Source organism: Ananas comosus, linkage group 24, assembly GCF_001540865.1.
Source record: "Ananas comosus cultivar F153 linkage group 24, ASM154086v1, whole genome shotgun sequence".
NCBI classification, from domain to species: domain Eukaryota; kingdom Viridiplantae; phylum Streptophyta; class Magnoliopsida; order Poales; family Bromeliaceae; genus Ananas; species Ananas comosus.
Genome location: NC_033644.1, coordinates 4143135 through 4149134, shown reverse-complemented (window position 1 = coordinate 4149134; position 6000 = coordinate 4143135).

Here is a 6000-nt window from a genome sequence, read left to right as displayed (position 1 = left end):
CGAGGATCTAACATCAGTATGTACAAGAACAAAAAACCAACACTACCTGCAGCTAGTACTCCTCTACATCAGCAGCAAAATAGGAAGGAATCTAACTCACGACTCCCTTTCCATGATCAGGATCTGCAACAGTAGCAGCCGAAGAAGGAGGCTCTGCAAAAAGGGATTAACAACTGGGTGTGAGAACTACTGCAAAAAGAAGTAGTCCTCAGTGGGTACCGCTACCGACCTCAACGGCTCACCCACTAAGTCTACAGAAAGTATGCTCAAGGATAGTAAAGAAAGCTGAAAAACTCTACAGCTATATGCCACTATACTATCACGATCCAACACTAATTATCTGTAGAAATGTAAGGACCGAGATTTTGGCAGTGTAGCTAAACTCTCAGTCGACGATGTTTTTGTGTGTAATTTAATTACAAAAGTATTCGTCAAGTTTCGGGAGAAAACGAGTTAGAATGGAGATTCTACGCGATTTCCAAGTTTCACTTAAAGTGAATAGTAACTTGGTTTTCCGGAGAGCTCAATGCGTAGAGTTGGCTTCTGGCTCGTACCGGACTCTGTTCATAGCAGTCCAATAGCTCGTTTCGACCGGTTTAGCTGTTTTGGAACTGATGGCGCTGACGGAATTTGAGTTTGACGCACAGAATTCGAGAAAATTCGAAAATACGTGTTTTATATGTATTTGTGTGTAGTTCTTCTGTTGGAGAGATGGATCGGATTTCGTCGTGAATCCGCGACGGATCGAGGTGAAAAGAAATCGTAGCTTTGTTGTCCTTGCAACCCTCTGCCGCTGTCCCTGAGTGTCCCGGTCGCCGCCGTGGCCGCAGCTGCCCTTGGAACCTGAGCCGGATCTCGTGCGGGCTTGGTTGGTTCCGCCGTCACCGCCGCCACTCCTCGCCGCCAACTGAGGTGAGCACCACACTCCCTACCTCCCCCGCACCCATTCCTGGCCCGCACGCACCACACCGTGCCGCCGGAAGCCGGCCGGAGCAAGCTTTCTCCGGCCAAGGTCGAAATAGGGCTGTTCCTTGGTGATTTGCTGTTCCGAGCTTCCCGAGCCTCCCTGATCTCTACGGAAGGGAGCACGGTTATCGTGGCAAATTGCTGATCATCGTGCTCACCTTAGTTTCTGTCGGGGAGACTCATTTTCGCTGTTTCGGCGGTGTCGCTCTGTTAGAGCCTTTTTGGCTGCTGTTTTAGGAGTATGCGCATTTTTACGGTGACCCGAGGCTATTCCGATGCCTCTGGAGGTGAGCACGGTGATCGTGGATCAGTGTTGATCACAGTGCTCACCTTATTTTGGATCAGCGAATGTCGTATCATTCTGTTTGGTGCATTTTTCCCCGACTGCGCGCTGTTCGCAGAATTTTCGGGTTGCTCCCGCACTTCCCACAGTGAGCTGTTGCACTCCAGACTGTGAGCACGGCCTCCGGCACATCGAGACCTGTCAGTACGTGTCTCGGCGGAACTTAGAAGTCCTCAGTTTGTGAGAACGAGCCATAGAAGTCGCCCGATTTACATAAAATGATGGATTTTATGTAAACATAAGGACTTTTATGCATTTGTACACCTTGTGGCTACTGTGGGCAGTGCGTTGTTGTGTGTGGTGACCTTCGGACTGATTGTTCATGATCTGATAGCTTTTGCGGAAATCAAAAAGTCGATTCTGGCGCGTTTTTCGGCAAAATTCGCCGAAAGAACGCAGCTTCTGTTCGGATTTCTTCCGACGTGGTTTGGTTATCCTGTAAATTATCGCTGAGCCTTGTTGGCTGGTCACGATCATCATTTTGTGGGTTTGGTGATTGTCACGCCTCGGGGTCCCCTTTAGTTTGAAAGGTAGCGGAAAAGCGTTTGAAATTTTTTTTTTGAAAATCTGACCCCAGAGTGTGCCAGATCCGCCACAAATACAGGGAATCCACTGTTCACACGGACAGAGTCTCCCCTGTATTTGCACGGCGTCGCAAGTACAAGAGTTCAATCATACAACAGCCACAACCAGATGAATATACAAACAACCACAGATATACATTCATACACCATTCACCACAGATTCACAAATATACAATCGCTATTTAAATATAAATCCACATCTATCAGTTAAAATGTTTCCAACTACAGAAACAGGTTTTGAAATACTAAGATACAAAATCCACAGAAAACCTTTTGAAAACTGTTCCCTACACAGGAACTTTTAACTTTTCAAAACGCTACCACGAGGGGTAGAAAACCATTTCCATTTCAAGAAAACACAAATTCCCTTTATTACATTCCAAAACAAACTGAAAACTCAGATATCCAAAGAGTAAAATAAAACTGAACCATAATATGTCTAAGTTAGTTATTTATTTAATCATGAAGAGTAAGGGTAGATAAACCAAACCACGGGACGGAAGGCTCTATCGTGCGCTAGACCCGTTCCTCACCAGCTGTCCCACTCGGACCGGCTACGTCACCTGTAATGGGGGCGGGGGGTGAGAACATGTAAACATGTCTCCCCTCCCAGTGGGTACCGCAAGCCGAAGAAGGCGAGGGGTACTCACTAGTCACGGAGATAAACAAATATATGGATAATGGTAGTACAGTAGCTAAAATAAACAAGTACTGAAGTGAATATAAATGAACAACTACAGCTACTGTATGTATGCATCAACGGGACAATCAGTTCAAAAGTACCGAATCTGAACCCACTGCTCTCTTGGTCAGCACCGCAGACCTCAAGCCAATGCCACAACTACTCTCCAGTGCATATTACCCCTTTAGGGCTCACGGGTTGTCACCATTCAACCACTTTTTCGGAAAAGAACACTCCTTGCGGTGGATCAGACTGCCAGTGTTCGTGAAATGCGACGAGTATCGGGCGATCAATGCAATATGCTCAATGATCAACCGTCGGCAACCAGCTGACAATCCTGCCCCCCAGGGCCCATCGACCGCATGGGTCATCATGTAACCAAATCGACCAACCAGGTCACAAGTATGGAGTATGAAACTCGACCAACCAGGTCATAGATACAACAAAGGAGAATCAACCAACCAGATCACAGATATCATATGCTGAAGAAATCTACTCTACTCCTACACAAGATACCGAGCATGGAAACAACCGAGTAGAGTAATACGAGGATAATATGATAAGCAATGTATATGATAAGCAATGTAAATAGGAAGGGTGGAAGGAACGTCACCGAGCGTGCACCACTGTACCGACGTCGGGTCGAAGTACCTATCTGTACGTATCAGACGAAGGTCTCTCGACTGTGAAGATGGTGCGACCGAACCTACGAAAGGTCCAACGGGTTAAGGTCAAACCCACTGACATGTAATGCTAACTCACAACCCCCGCTCACCAGAACCACGACTGATTTTCCAAAACCGATTATCGAATAAGCCGGAAGTCCCGAAAACCGCACCGGAACTTCATCGTCGCTCACCCGTCGTTTTCGAACCCCCAACACGACGCGGGTGACCAGCCAACAAGGCTCAGCGACGCTACAATCAGCCACGAGGCACCGTCCGATGAATTCCGAACCAAAACCGCGTTCCATCGGCGGATTTCGCCGAAAACGCTCCGGAAATCACTTTTAGATTTCCGCAAGGGCTTGGGCCGTGGACGATCAATCCAGAGGTTATCCTTAGCCCAAACATGCTGCCAACAGCATCTACAACGAAGCCGAAAACCTAAAAGCCCATACCGATACATGAAATCGCATCATTTCATGTGATTTCTAGGCTTTTCGGGACCGTGCACGCAAACCAGAGGTCGATTAATCCAACCGTCATACTCGCTGACAGGTTTCAGCATGTCGGAGGCCGTGCTCACCTTTCGGAGCACTGCCGGCCACTGCGGTGCGCGCACGAGCGACGCGAAGTTCTGATAAACTGCGCGCATAGCGCGAAGATCGCGATTAACTCACAAACCAGGGCATCATTGCCGCTGTTGGAGGTGAGCACGATGTTTAGCACGAGTTGCAGATCATCGTGCTCACTTCTCGAAGCTTAGGAGGCTTATCGGATCACCGGAAAGGAGACCGGAACCTCGAACAACAATGCTGGAACATAAAATACCCTTACCAGACCCGAGGAGAGCTAGGGTTGGTCGCCGGCGGCCGGGAGGCGGGCGGTCCGGCCGGAGGAGGGAGCACTCGGTCCGGGAGGTCCGAGGAGGGTGCTGGCCGGCGGCGGGCTGCAATCGGTGGCGCGGCGGCGGAGATCCACTCCTCCCACTAACTCTCGGGTTCGGGCTTCCCGGCGGCGTGGCGGCGGCCGGAGGAGGTCGGGGCGGCTACGGTGTGGCGCCGGAAGCCGAGGGGAAGGCGGTGTACCCCTCGGTGGGCTGCGGCAGCGCCTGGAAGCTTAGCGGGCCCGACCTCGGCCCGCACGTGCCTGGGCGGCCACAGGAAGTTCCAGCGGCGGCCGGCGGCGCGCGGGGACGGCGGGGGACACGCGCGCCGGGTCGCCGGAGCCGACTGGAGGGCGGTGCGCCGGGGCCGACTGGAGGGCGGTGCGGCCGAAGAAAGGCGAGGACACAGAACTCGAGCCGGCTCGGTCTGGGCTGACCCGAGCTGGCCGCAGGGAGCAGGGGTGGCTCCGGCGGCGCTCGAGGGTGGCCGGGGCCGGCGGGGGAGGACGCCGGAGAAGAGCCTCGGCCAAGGGAGGGTGGAGCTCGGCTTTGATGCCTTCCCGAGCACAACAATCACAAGTATGGCAAGTAGGGGCTAGAGGGAAACCGAGAGGAAGCCGGGGTGACTTTTCCGGCGGCCGGAGTAGCTCGCCGGCGGCCGGGGCGTGAGCACGAGTTGGGCAAGGAGAAGGTGGAGCGGTTAGGGCAGCTGGGGAAGATTAGGGTTAGGGTTTCCTTGGCTGAACCCTAAAACCTCACTTATATCAAATGAATAATTGTAGAAAACCCCTCCTAGTCCAGTACCTTTTTACCAAGCCCCCTGCCAACATGTGGATTATCCGTATAGGTCCCTCGACATTCGAATTCGCGTAAGATCGCGCATAAAATATTGGACCTTTTCGCGATTAATCGGTTTTGCCAACTTGACCTCTCAGCGGACTTTTCACGATTCCGGAAAATCCGTCCGTCGGATTTCCGAACGGATTGCGCCAGCGCGTTCAGCACAACTGGGGCATCGAATCTAGCATTTTACTTTGTCCGATTTGGTCTCCGATCAGCATCAAAACCAGCCCTCTTTGTTTCCACCCATATAACCATTTATATTAATATATGTAATTTCCATTAAACCCCTTTTTCTCGACAACCGTGCATCAGAACCCAATTCCGTCAGTGCCATTGGGTCCAGAATGGTCGAGCCATTCGAAACGAGCTATTGAAGTCCTATATTCGGAGTTCGATGAGCACCAGAACCCTTCTCTATTCATTGGCTCATCCGGAACACTGGAGTTACTATTCACTTAAGTCATCGGTTCGGGTCGCGTAACCGCTCCATTTTAGCTCATTTTCTCCTGAAATTTGACGAGTGCTTTAGTAATTATATTACACACAAAAACATCGTCAACCAAGGGTTTAATTTTATTTATCCAAAAACTTCAGTTATTACAGTGATGAAGGATGAGCGACGGTGGGTTCCGGTGTCGAAATAGACACTTTCGGGAACCCGGATTTGTACAATTATCCGGTGATAATTGTGTAGTGGTGTTATCTTGTGTTTGCTGCCAAAACATCCAAATTGGAGTGTTTTGGAGCAGCAGATGACTCGTGACACGAGTCGGTGAGTTTCGGGACACTTAGTGGGTCCCGACGGTGTCCCGGTGTGGTTTTCGAGACTTCCGGTGAGTTAAGGTAATTGGTTTTGGAAAACCGATTACGGGGATCTTGTTTGGGGGGTTTGTGGGTCTCGTGCTTTAGGTTAGTTGTTTGGATACTGACCTGGTGGATCTTCTTAGGTGCAGTAGACGCTGTGCGTATCCAGTGTTCCGACGCGACAGTGACAGGTGCGTGCTTCGAGCTGGTAGTCGGTGAGATCGTTTCAC